At 41.2% G+C, this 14472-nt stretch overlaps 1 protein-coding gene across 2 annotated transcripts in view; it reads right to left on the reverse strand.

Annotated features, from left to right (window-relative positions):
- The window catches only part of RAI2 (retinoic acid induced 2), a 92972-nt gene extending 78793 nt beyond the window's left edge, over positions 1 to 14179 (reverse strand). For both annotated transcript variants that reach the window (XM_079972776.1, XM_079972777.1), the window contains exon 1: positions 14006 to 14179. The gene's annotated coding sequence lies outside the window, so the exon portion shown is untranslated. The remainder of the gene's footprint in view (positions 1 to 14005) is intronic.
- Positions 14180 to 14472: the final 293 nt, after the last annotated feature.

Here is a 14472-nt window from a genome sequence, read left to right on the forward strand (position 1 = left end):
GCATTTAAAGTGTGGGTCTGGTGGATTTAATCCCTGACTCGGAGTCTATTACTATCTGTAGGAGGGTAATTGTAGCCACTTCTGGGAATTATACATAAAAAGAAGCAGGAAGGGAGATAACACAACAGAAGGGTTCCAAAGACGTATGGTACCTACTACTTAAAATCTAAAGCTGTTTGCAATATAAATTTAATTTTAGAGGTTATACAGATTATTTTATTTCTTATATTTTCATTAGTTGTTGATATTTACCTGAATTGTTTTAGGTGTTTATCATTTGTAACTTGCCCTGGGATTGGTGATGAAGAAAGGCAGGGGAGAAATTTACTAAATAAATAAATCACTTAATGTACTGTTCCTGACACACACGAACACACACACACACACACACACACACACACACACAAAGACTAAACTGGGCGCCCCTGCTGTGTCAAGGATAGACTTTCAGACTTAACGTCATTCTTTTGTGTAAGCATATTGTAAGATAGGAAGAAATACAAGAAACCCTGTGAGGATTTGGAAAGAAAGGATGAAAGAAAACATAGGGAGAGAGAAGCTATTTGAATTACCAAAGAATATGGGACTTCGCCCATACTCTTGTTAATACATTTTTGGGCATGTCTAAAGCAGTCCTTTGGGTCTCAACCACAGCAAACACCAAGAACACCAACTTAAAGCACCTGGCTTTCACACATCCCTAAGTCCTGGGAGCTGTAGTTTATCCCCCTGAACTACAATTCCCAGCGCTCTTAATAAACTACAGTTCCCAGGATTCTTGGGGGGAGCCAGGAGCCAGTGATGTGCTTTAAATGTATGGTGTAGATATGACCTGCACTTACAATGAGAACTAAACATTGCTCTGAAAGGGTATTGATTGCTTTCTATGTGCCTGTAGGGCTGAAGTAAACGGACAAGGGTAATTTCACAGCTGTTTTCCCCACCCCAGAATTGGTGATTTTAAGATGTTTGATTTGAAACCAGGCCCAAAGCTGTCCCCCTGCAATTTATTTATTTGTTTGCTTGCTTGTGGCAGTGGTGGAATCAGAGATGAACAGTACAGTGGTACCTTGGTTCTCAGACTTAATCTGTTCTGGAAGTCCATTCCAAAACCAGGACATACTTTCCTATAGAAAGTAATGCAAAATGGATTAATCCATTCTAGACTTTTAAAAACAACCCCTAAAACAGCAATTTAACATGAATTTTACTATCTAACGAGACCATTGATCCATAAAATGAAAGCAATAATCAATGTTCTGTACTATAAAATAAATAAGACAGTATTGTAGATGATTAAAAAAATTTTTTTTCTTACCTGCAATGATGATAGTCATTGTTTGGATGGGGGGCTTTTATCCATTTATGCAGTCACACAATCAATCAATCAATCAATCAATCAATCATAAAACGGAATAAAGCCACAGTCACAAAAATGAAAAAAACACACAAACAAAACCACAAAAAATAGCAAAAAGAAAAGCACCAAATATCACTTCAGAACACTGCAATCAGAAATGGAAGGCTTTAATTACGATAGGAAGGACTTAAATGAGCTGCACAAGGGTAAAAACGGCAGGGCAAAAGTCTTAATTATGATGGGGGTGGGCTCAAATGAGCTGTGCGAGGCAAAGTTTGAAAATCGGAACACCTACTTCTGGGTTTGCAGCATTCAGGTTCCGAGTTGTTTGGGAACTAAGCTGTTGGAAAACCGAGGTACCACTGTACAGTGGCACCTCTGGTTACAAACTTAATTCTTTCTGGAGGTCCGTTCTTAACCTGAAACCGTTCTTAACCTGAGGTACCACTTTAGCTAATGGGGCCTCCCGCTGCCGCCGTGCAATTCCTGTTCTGATCCTGGGGCAAAGTTCTCAACCCGAGGTACTACTTCCGGGTTAGTGGAGTCTGTAACCCGAAGTGTTTGTAACCTGAGGTGTTTGTAACCTGAGGTACCACTGTACAACCCTATGCTTGTCAAATAAGCTAATCAGAGTTAAGACCCACTGAACTGGATGGACTAATTTCCAAGTCCATGGGCTAAACAAACAATGAAATGATTTGAAAAACAGCTGGGGGAAGGGCCATTTCACATAACCATTTCTCATGTTATTTCTTTGATGCTCTCCATCTCTGCACTGCACTGGGGGGCACCTGGCAGCTGAACTCACTGTCAGGAACCTCTAATGGAGGGTGCAGCAACGATTTGGACCCACGGAGTAGGACATCTTGTCAAAAGACCCTCCAAAACTGGGAAGTGCCCTTCTTGTGATGATGCCCACAAGGGACAAGGCAAGCCATTTCCCTCAAAGCATCTAAGGTGGCCCTGAGAATTAGAAATCCTACTTACACCTCAGAGGAAGAAAGTTTCTTCATTGTACTGGAAAACATACTCACAGCTACCGCCTCTTGCCTGAACTATCCTCTCAAATAGTTGCTGTTCCCAAACTCCTCAGCCAAGTCACTTAGCAGGGGGACGTGTCACAATGGAGGACATGACACCATTACTTTAGCTACCTTGCTTAACAATGGGCATGGCTCCCCTTAATATTCATTTTTTAAAATATATATTTTAGTGGGTTAAACGGTTTTATTTATTTTAAAAAGTTCTAGACTCCTTTTCATGCAGCACAGTGATTTTCTGGAAAGGACAGGAAACACCACACAAACACACATGCTTTTCAACACAGCAAGGTCACCAAAGGAAAACACTTCTGGCCTAGACTATGGTTGCTGTTTCTCACTTAATAGTTAAAAAGAACCCCTCTCAAAACCCTGTAGTAATCTGTGCAGTATTATGATGGACAGGAGCAAGACTTCACCCTTAGACCTCCTCGTCCCCCTGTTTCTTTCAGTTTCTGCTCAGTGTATTCTGCCAATAAACAGCTTTCCTTAGGCTGCAATGAAGTGAAATGTTATGAGTTTGTGGGTGCCAGACTCCCTTGTTTTCATGAGTTTCTGGGTGCCAGGCACTGAACCCATGGATTCAGCAAATGGCTTTATTTCAAAGAGATCCAAGAGCAGGAGGTCATGCAAGTTCAGTTCTTTGTATATGCCCAGAAAAACATGTTTTATCGTGTTTTTAATATTCTGTTGGAGCCGCCCAGAGTGGCTGGGGAAACCCAGCCAGATGGGCGGGGTATAAATAATAAATTATTATTATTATTATACTGGATCAATTTCATCATCATTTTTTTGTGGAATCCCTATTTCTCTCAAGCTTTTAGGATGACTCCATTTTTAGCTGCATGGTGTGGGAATTAACTACCCCAGCACTGCTGAGGTCTGAGCACACACAGCACTGGTGAAGGTGCTTTCCATACAACATGGGAAGCACATCTGAATATTCTAACAGCTGTGCATAGTCCTAACCATGTGGTGGCAATTTAAATTCAAATCATTAAAGCACAACTGAGAGGTGTACAGTGGAGATTAGTTTCGTACTGGAGGAAATTGCTTTGCATTGTTAAATCCAGAATCAAATTAGAAGAGGGAGAATATTTCTGACTGGAACCACTCTTTTGATTAGTTACGATAGAATAATTCACAACAGATAATTTAATGAAGGGTCTGAGTTCCTTTTTATTGCCTGGGAGTATTGCAAGATCAAATCATAATTCCCTCAAATATTTTTAAGATGTGAAAGGATTTCTTTTTTAAAAAATCCTGTGATCTTTTTTTCAATTTGTCGTTTAAATCAAATAACACCTCCCCCAACTCCACAATTTATTTATTGAAGATGCTTTGGCTAGGTCTGAACGGGTCAAAATCAGCCAGTTTGAGATCTGTACACCAGTTTCTTAAAGGCTACTTACAATGAACATCTCAACCTCAGTCCCCAGCACATCTCAAATGCACGGATTCTCCTGAAATGTTTATGTAAGAGATAGTCAGCTGCATACAAGGCTGTCATGTGCAAACATCAAAAGGCCAATGTTATTTTTTCCAAAGGACTGTTTGCAGATGTGTGCACTATTTGCTGACCTCTACACAATAAAAAATTGAAACAGATTGATTATTTTTAGCAGCAACCAGTATTTATTGTCTGCTGAAAGAAACATCATTGACAGCTCAGCCCCTATGAACCACTGCACCTCATATGTGGACAAACTTTAATGAGCTGTGTAACCTCTGAGTGTCACAAATGTTATGCTAATACACAATTCATGGACAAACCTTTAGAAAAACAACACCCTAAACTAAAGCAAAGAGAAAAGAAGTCCGAAATCGTCCGTGGCTCTCATTTGGTTGGGAGAACAACTGTCACGAGTCTTCTGCAGGAAATACGCCACATAACTCTTATTCTGCTTCCTCCTTTACCCATTCTTTCATCATTAACCATTGCAATTGTAGCAGTATTAGACTATGGATAAAGAAGGCCTGATAAAGTTGAGCCTACAATCCTATACTGTGCGTTGTTTCCCAAACTTAGATCTCCAGCTGTTTTTGGTTTACAATTCACAACAGTCCCTGACCACTGGTCTTGCTAGCTAGGGATGATGGAAGTTGTAGTCCAAAAACCGCTGGAGACCCAAGTTTTGCTGTACAGTGGTACCTTGGGTTACAGACGCTTCAGGTTACAGACACTTCAGGTTACAGACTCTGCTAACCCAGAAATAGTACCTCAGGTTGAGAACTTTGCTTCTGGATGAGAACAGAATCGTGCGGCGGTGGCGTGGTGGCAGTTGGAGGCCCCATTAGCTAAAGTGGTACCTCAGCTTAAGAACGGACCTCCGGAACGAATTAAGTTCTTAACTCGAGGTAAAACTGTACATGTATCCCTGGGAGCAAGTTCTGAGTAGCAGGCATGGATTTGTGCTGTAAGTGACAGGGTTAACCATCTAGCTAGCTGTTAAGACACATTTCAGATTAATACAGTGACCAGCAAGGAGTGAAGGCAGGACATACTGGCCTCTGGTACCAGCCTCACTGTTGCTTCCCAGGAGGGACTGCGTGTGGGGACAGGCAATGGGGAGGTCAGTGCTGTCTAATGCGCCAGCAGGAGCTCCCAGATCGATGAGGTGGGCTACTCTCATAGTTCCAAGGCTGCCATTTAGGAATTATTTGGGGAAGCCTCCAAAGAAAGGGGTAATTTGGCATGGAACAATTCCAGAACAAACGGTGCAGCTTGGATTCTCCAGGGAGCAATCCACCAATTGCTATTGTACACATCAACCAGGGAGAGGAGTGAATGCCTACGCCAGGGGTAGCTAACTGTTTTGGGGCCAAAGGCAGCATTGACTCATGGTCAAACCTCTTGGGCCCATATGTCAAAGTGGGCATGGCCAAAGTGGGTGTGACCAAATTGTTCATTTTAATTTTTTTTAAAGGACAAGGAATTTTGGGAACATGGGGTCAGGGGATCACAAAGCCTTTTGACATTATAGAACCACAGCAGAAGACCCATAGGAGTGGTCAGTAGAAACTTCAAAACAAAAACAAATAGGCAAATGTTGGGGAAGGGGCTGGAGGAACCATTTTTTTTAAAAGGCATCACAGAGTTTATCTTTTTTATTTAAATGACATTTTTAGAGGGACCAAAAAACAACAACTTTGGGCATCACAGTTGGGCAACATTAGTTCTTTTTAAAATAAAAATTAAATGGGGGGCAGAAACAACTTTGTGGGGCTTGCAGGTCACAGGTTAGCCAACCCTGGCCTACACTGCCTGCATGGCTAGAGGATCACGGCCTGTGAAATCAGATACCTAGGAAGATGTGGCCTAATTAGAGAAAGGTGTGTAACCGTTATTAAAAATGTGTATTAACCAGGCGTTTCAGAATAGCACTTCACCTGGGTTCAACACTGAGCTGAGACTACCAACACCGCCTTTACTTCTGTCTTCAGAGGTATGGGGAGCTCTAAATTTGGTAGCTGCCTTGACAGTTCTGGTAAGGAATTTATTTCCAACCTTTAATTTGTGCTACGAGCCAGGCAGGTCGTAAAAACAACTTTCTTCTGAGTGTTCCTGTACATTTATGTGCATTCTGATAGGCATTTGGAGACACCTGAAAAGGATATTTGCAAAGTGACCTTTTGCTCTTTGGCCTCTAGTGCACATAGTAAATCTGCCAGCATAACTATCGCTAGTTCTTTTTTAATGATTACCTGTATTGTAAAGGCACATGTGTAAAGGCTACAGGGCTGTAGATCACATCAGATCTCATTGCTAACATTAACATTCATTTCTAACCTGTGCACCGCTATCCCTACATGTCGCTCTTGCATAATGATTCTTCTTACTTGTGTCCCTTTGAAGCTGAAACCCCAAGAACTCGGGTCAAAGTTTTACCAATAGTTCTGGCAGGTGTGAAATGTTAGCCTATGTTCACAGCAAACTGGCATGCTCCTGCTGACAGACGGCAGGGGCAGCTGTTGGTTACAGTTAGTTACCCAAAAGAGGAGCATAAAAAACTGTGCCAGTTTTCAGTAAGACTTGCTGCTGTCCTCTTTCAGATGTTCCTATAAGTCTATTATTCCCCATGGAGCTGTCCATAAGGCCAGAGCAGGCAGAGATAAAGGCCGGCCTCAACTCTTCATTAGGGCATTCTACATTTCCTTACAGAAGGACTGAGTCAGCAAATGGCTACTTAATGATTTAATGAAAATTCAATACTAGATCTCAGATAAAAGCACAACAATTGCACATGTCTGTGCGGGTTCTCAAAGAGGAGGCTAGCTTTGGGTTTAAGATATTGTGAGTGATCCTACAATTCAATGGGGTGAGCCTAGAGTGGCATAATCCAATAATAATAATTTTATTATTTGTACCCTGCCCATCTGGGTGGCTTCCAGCATGTACAAAAATGTAATAAAACTTTAAAAACTTCCCTATACAGGACTGCCTTCAGATGTCTTCCAAAGGTTGTATAGTTACTTATCTCATTGACATCTGATGGGAGGACATTCCACAGGGTGGGCACCACTACTGAGAAGGACCTTTGCCTGGTTCCCTGGAACCTCACTTCTCGCAGTGAGGGAACCGGGCTGAATAACAGGGATGGAGATGCTTCTTCAGGTGCCAAGCATGATTTATATCACTTAAGAGCCCTGTGCTTTCTTGACTAGAGGCAGTGGCGTAGCGTGGGTTGTCAGCACCCGGGGCAAGGCAAGTAATTTGCGCCCCCTAGAGTGAGTGAGCCAGGTAGGGGCAGAGAGCTGCGAGTGCGAGCGCACCGCCCCAGATGTTGCGCCTGGTGCAGCCGGCCCCCCTGCACCCCCCCACGCTACGCCACTGACTAGAGGGACTGCAGATGCAAGAAGGTAGTTTGTGTAACTGAACAGTTCTACTACCACCTTACTCATCCCTTCTCACTGTTAATACTGGGAACTGAAATACCCACCATGCTCTCCCTTTGACTCCCCGGGGTGTCTGGATAAGCCAGGGTTTATGGAAAGGGAGCCGCTGCCCACTGGTCTGACCCAACATGCCACTTCTTAAATTCTACTGAGCAGTGGCATTGGCCAGTGATTTATCCCTTCTGCCAACCACAAGGAAGGATTGCCAGATCAACATTTAAAAAATGAGACACTGCCGAACTTTAACATTTGTGCTGCAGAGCAGATACAAGGGGTGTGCAGTATGAACCCAGGAAGCCACCAATATTCTGGATTAAAAGATTTTCCTTCCAAGCAAGGGGGGCCAGGAAAACCCCTGGATAACTATAAATTTTTGATCCAGCACTAATCCACCCACTTTCTCTTGCGATAGCCCTGCCCTGCCCTGTTTAGCTACCACTATAAATAGTTTGTCCGTGTCAAAAGGATGCTTGTTTTTGCCATCCTGCTGCTGGCATTCCAAATGCAAAAAATGGGTTTTTTTTCTCTTCCTTTTAGCAGCCCTTTCTTTTCTCTGTGCGCTAAGAGGAGTAACTCTTGAGAGTGGTGTTCTGTGGTCATGTTTCACAACTTCCTTCAAAAAGCCCTCCCCCATCAAGAAAAAAAAAGCCAGGGAAAAAAAATCACATTGAAGTACATCTTCAAAGCATTCTGGGGGGTTATTCACCACTTGACACATATTTGACTGCTTTAATAGGAGTCACATGGCTAAGTCCTTCCCAACAGTTTGAAATTGCCAAGTCCTTTCTGCTATTTTTCTGCACAATGAAAAGCTACTTGTCCCCCCCCCCCCCCGTTTTCTGTTTTGTTAAAGTGAGTGTTGGTGCTGCAGAGTGATTAGAATACACACACCAGGAATGGGAAACTGCCTTTGTACCAAGTCATATCAAAATATACTATTTTGTTTTTTAGAACTGTGGTGCTCCAAGCCTTTCAGAACAGATTGCCTTCAGGATCAATGCACCTACAAACACTGGCTCCCTCGGCCTAAAAAGCGAGATGAGCGTCGCACCCCATAGTTGACTTTGACTGGATTTAACTGTCCAGGGGTCCTTTACTTTCTTCTTTGTTTTTTTTACACTAAGAGATTAGCTCACAATTGAATGCAGTTTTTAGTGCAATACTAAAGCAGGACCCAGAAGCCCAACTTTGTGAACTCTCCACTTGAAATTTGATCTAGGTGTGTGTGTGATTTGGGGGTGAAAGTTTGTGAAGGCCTTCTCCTAGGTGTTTGGCACGGCAGTGCCAGTAGTCTTTCCCTCCCTATTCAAAAGCTATTTTTGCCACTGCTGCAAGTGGAAATAGTGAAACACTTCTCTGTGGCTGTTGGAAGTTTCTGCTCCCAAATGCTTCTTAGAGCATAGAATCATAGAACATAAGAAAATCATAGAGTAGGAAGGAATCATGAGGGACATCTAGTCCAACCCCCTGCAGTGCAGGAATCAACATGGGGCTCAAACTCATGACTGAGATTAAGAGTCTCATGCTCTACCAACTGAGCTACTCCAGCAGCTTCTGTGTCCTCCTAAAGGACATGGTGTGTTTAAGGGGCAGTTTCCAGGAGGTGGCTGCTGAGAGGAGGGGTGGCTGTTGCGTATGAAGTGCAATAAAGAAAAAAGGAAAGGCCCTTTAATGATTGCGTGACAAGAAGCAATGATGAGCAGTTCAAACTTCTCATCTTATGCAAGGCACAGCACTTTTCCATTCCCCTCCATCATATGATGAAGAAACTTGTTCCAAATCTATGGAGAACTTGGAAGAAGTTCAAGATAGGTACCATTTCCTCACAGTGGTATTCTGACATACAGCAAAGGCTTTATAATATGTTTATCCTGTTGATTAATCCAACCCAGAAACGGAGGAAGGACAACAGTTCTCAAGAAAGTATTCATGCGCTTTTCTTTTGCACGCTGAAGATTCTGGTCAAATAGGATTTTCAGGGATCACAGGACAGAGCAAGGGTATCACCATCATCACAAACCTTGATGTTATATTAGCAGAATCCGACAGTAGTCACTCAGATCCACAGGGCTAAGGTTGGACTATGAAGTGCATAACAGTGTCTACAACAGCATTTCCTAATGTAGTGCCCACCAGAATTTTTAGACTACAATCTTCATTAGCCCCAGGGCTATTTTTCTCAAAAAAGAGGTGTCACAAGTCACCACAAACACCTCCTTTGTTCTCTTAGAATGACAATGGTGTTGGAACTGAGTTCTGGTGAGTTCTGGCTGAAAAAAAGCCCCATGCTGACAGAGGTCCATGGGAGTTGTAATTCAACAACATCTGAAGGACACCACATTGGCAAAAGCTGTTGTAGACTTTTGATAGTCTACAAAAAGAAAGTAGATATGCTTCACAAGGACATCATTTAGACTTTTCATTTATTTCCAGAGTATTTTAGCCAAGAAAAGACGGGAGAAAGGCATGTGTGCATTATCCTAGCTTGGTTAAGTTCCTTTTCACATCTATATCATCATGACTATTTCCATGACAACCAATTTTGGTTGACACATTTTGTGACGGCAAGAGGATTTGCAAATCAAGGACTTATTGTCTAAGGATCATTGTTAAGAGATACATCAGCATCAGACAGACAAACTACCCTTATCTGAAATAATTCAAATAGCTGTCTGTCAGGAGAAATTGGTAACGTGCCAAATACCATGCTTAGCATTCAAAGCTGCATTTTCCCACCTTAATGACGCCTATGTGCATTTGATCACTGTTATAAACTGAACCAACTAACCGAGTACAGTCACCACCATTTCTACATTCTTATTTTCTGCTTTATTGTTGAACTGAGCCATAAAGCAACTTAAATTGATTTTTTAAAAGCAGGGGTGGGGGGGGAGGGTAGTTATTTGAGCCTCTCCCTGGAGGTCTATAGAGAAATGGAAATTTATCATCAATCATTGAGTTGACCTTACACAGTTGGAACTAAACATTTTGTATAATATGACCACAGTGCCATATAGAAGGGTCATCATCTATGATGAATGCAACATTGGCTTGGCTCTGAGGATTCACCAACATAACCTGACCAACTTCATCTTTTCCAAGACTTCCCAAACCCCAGTTGAAGAAGGCTGGTGGTATGGGTATATGCTCAATGTCTTTCTTGTCCTGGCTCAGAAGTGTTGTTGATTCTGACCCTGTTCTTTCCTAAAAAACCCTCCAACCATTCAAAATATCAATCCTGGAAGGTCCATTTCTCTGAATATGTTCACTCATGTGTTAGCCTTTACATAAAAAACAAACCAACCCAACCCTCTTCCAGGATTGTCAGCTACTGCACATGTAAGCCATAGAAACATGTCTACTCCAGATATTGTGCAGCAATTTGGAAAGCATGTTGTTTTCTAACAGTACTCTTGACTATTTCTAGGAGCTCCTGAAGGTGTTATATTTCTTCTGATCCCACAGATTTGAACAAAACCGGAAAACTGCACATGCAAACCACATTAAAAATTCCTATCCTATACAAAAGTTGCTCTTTGTATACAAATTTGAATAAGTGTGTGTGTGTGTGTGTGTGTGTGTGTGTGTACTATGTCTATTTGAATGGGGAAAAGGTGGATTAACAGTTAAATCATGTTCAAATGTGAATAAGTCCTTAGATAGATAGATAGATAGATAGATAATACCCTACCCACCTGACGGGGCTGCCCCAGCCACTCTGGGCAGCTTCCCACAGAATATAAAAGAAGACAACAAAACATCAGACATGAAAAGCTTTCCGATACAGGCTGCCTTCAGATGTCTTCGGAAAGTTGTATAAATGTTTATGTCTGACAGGAGGGTGTTCCACAGGGCAGGCACCACAACTGAGAAGGCCCTCTGCTTGGTTTCCCTAAACTTCTCTTCTCAAAGTAAGGGAACTGCCAGAAGGCCCTCAGAGCTGAACCTCAGTGTCCAGGCTGAATGATGGAGGTGGAGAGGCCCTGTATACAATTTAGTGGTTGAGCACATGTTGAGCACCATGTTATGCATGAAGGCTGTCCCAAGTAGGGTTGCCACCTTTGTTCTGGCAAAATGCACAAAGCAGGAGAGGATGGCTGCTGTGGAAGCACCTTTAAGGATATTTTGCTTTCTGAAATACCAACAAAAAAATAAAATGTCACTCAAAAGCAAAATAGGAAAGTTAAAAGAGAATGGGGTGGGGAGGGGAGAGACTGCAATATATGTTTCCACAATTGAGATTTATTTTTTAAAAAAATACAAGTATAAAAAGGAGGAAAGCGAACTACAATAGAAATTATTATTATTTGTATATGCTTTTGCAGTCGTCCCCCCACATGATTAATGGCTTAAAAAAACAGCTGGATAAAAGAGTGATCCACTAAAGTGGCCAATTGGGCAAGTGAGGTCATTTTCTGCTGAGTATGGTTAATGCTAGAGCTTATCATGAAAGCTGAGTGAATGCAGATGAGCTGGTATGCTGGGAGAGACTGCAACTAAATATGACACAGGAAAGGAGGATTAAATCTATTGGGAAACAGGGAAACATTGAGACATCTGCATCAGAAGAGACGTAAGGGAAAGTAGCTATCGCCGGCCAGTCCCCAAAACATTTAACTTCATTTGGTTCATTTTAACTCAACCATTATTTTCGAGTATTGACATTTTTTAAGTGCTGTGTGTCATGAATACAGCATGTAAGCATTTATGTGCCTAGAAGAGAAATATGATTATTTTGCCACAGTCTTTCATTTGTTTCCACGGAGGTAAACAGGAACTAGACATGATTCAAGCAGAAGAAAAATGCTGCTCAGTACACAGGTCAGATAAACTCTCACACAGATTATTTATTAGTGGGGTGAATTTTGGTAGTGAAATCTTCCAGTTCAATATTGCAGCAACCTCTTAAATAAAGCATTTGTGGGCTTTTAGCCAGTTAAAATGCTAAATCGTGACCTAAATCGTGACCCTATCTTATTTACTGTTTGACTATTATTGAAGATCCTCGTATCTAACCTCCATCTTCTGGCTTCCTTATAATCTTTCTTTATTTTTAATACTATGTTAACCAAAGCGTGATCAGTTACCTTTATTATTCCAATTTCCATATTTGTTATTTTAGATATTAAGTTGTTTTTTTAAAATGAAGATATAATCAATCCTTGAATAGGTGTAATGCATTGGTGAGAAGAAGAAGATCTTCTCGCCCCTCCCATTACTGTCCATACATCTTTCATATATTTTCTTTTCATAATTTTAGCTGATCCTGTAATGCTATTAGATTTTTCCTCTGGGGGTAGGATTTGACTTATCCATTTGTTTATAACCATATTTAAAACTCCTGCCATAATCATATAGCCCTTTTGAATGTCCTCCATTTCCTTAAATACTTTATCAAAAAAATCCACCTGATTTTCATTAGAAGCATAAATATTAATCATAGTGTGTTCTTCCCTTGCCATTTGCCCCTGGATTATAAAGTATCTTCCCTCAGTATCTTTCTTTATCTTCAATATACTAAACCCACATCTCTTTGAAATTATAGTTGCTATCCCTCTTGATTTTGAAGTACCATATGCTACCATACTACCCTGAACATGCCCAAACTCAGAAGCTAAGCAGGGTCAGTCCTGGCCAGGTTAGTATTCAGATGGGGGACTCTTGAATTTTAATGCTGTTGTTTGATAATGAAGACAGCCACTTTTGTTTTAACCTTGAAAATGCCCAGAGCAGCTCCTTCAAATGCTCCTGGATGAATAAATTGGTAAGTGGCTACTTCCTTAAGCACTTCATATTCTTTGGAAACCAATTATTTTTTACTTCAGGAGGTATGGAACCTCAAGAGCTCTTTACATCTCTTACTTGAATAATGTATTTGATAATGTCACTTCACTTTAAATTTATTCCTTTTTTTTAAAGGGGGCTGGCAGTGGAAATTGACATTCATTTGTGAAGTCACGATATTTGATGAGACATGAAAGCTTTCGCCATTTTTAGTTCTTAACAATATCTTTATTAAATACAGCATATTTCCTTTAGAGAGAGTGTCAGGCATTCAGCCTTGAGTGTGCAAGGGATGCTTGAATCTGACTAGGTATAGGATTGCAGTCTTAGTTTATTTATTTTAAATATTCTCATACTCTACTTCAGTTATACCCCCTTGCAGTGCTCCCCCCCCCGGGGGGGTACACATACCCCTAAACATTTTGTGAATCTTTGTACTTTTGTCTATTTACTGTATTTATTTTTCCCAACTTGTTAAAGAAAAAAGCACTGCCCCCTTGACAATTTACCAAAAGGACAAAACAAATAAAATGTAACTACAAAATCACAACAAGCAAAAGGTCACCAAAGCATGAAATCAGCCTAAAACAGTTGACAGGATAAAAATTGTATGAAACAAGCTCAGGAAAAAAAATGTCTGGCACTAGAGGAACAGTAAGGTAAGTGCCAGGGGAATTTCTTTGGGGAAACTGCTGGTGCCACCACTGAGAAGGCCCTGACTCTGATAGCTACCAGTCCGACCTCAGATGCCAAGTACATACATGAATAAGAAGCCCTCCACATAAGATCTTAGCACGTTGGTAGGTACAGATGGAGACAGGTGGCCCTTCAGCTATCCTGTTTCTAAGCCATAAATTATTGTTGTGAAGGTGGGGGGATGATTAACAAAACCAGTCCTCCTGACAAACTGGGAATATCCCCATACTCACACAGTTTAGGATATTCCACACCTTTCTTCAACAGAGTTTCTTTTTTCTTTGAGAAAATTAAGTGGCTCATGTAAATGTAAACAAGCTTGAATTTAAAAAAAAAACCCCTAACAAATTATCATAGTGAGAGAAACTAAATACAACACCACGAGGCAAGTCTGAGGCAAGAAAACAAAAAGAGGCATTTGATCCCTCTTAACTGAACATAACTAATGGAACACACACTGAAGGGAGGGGCTGATTCCAGAGCAAAACACACAAGCCCCGCCCACTAGATACCAAATACTTTACTATTCAAATTAGGCCCCAGTGTTTTTCATACACTTAGCACATCAGTAGGTACAGATGGAGACACAGGTGGACCTTCAGCTATTCTGTTTCTAAGCCATAAAGGCCTTTCAATGTCACAACCAAAGATTTGCAGATGTGACTATAGTTCTACAATAAGCAAACCATTGATTTT

This window comes from Podarcis cretensis (genome assembly GCF_951804945.1).
Source record: "Podarcis cretensis genome assembly, chromosome: 4".
NCBI lineage: Eukaryota > Metazoa > Chordata > Lepidosauria > Squamata > Lacertidae > Podarcis > Podarcis cretensis.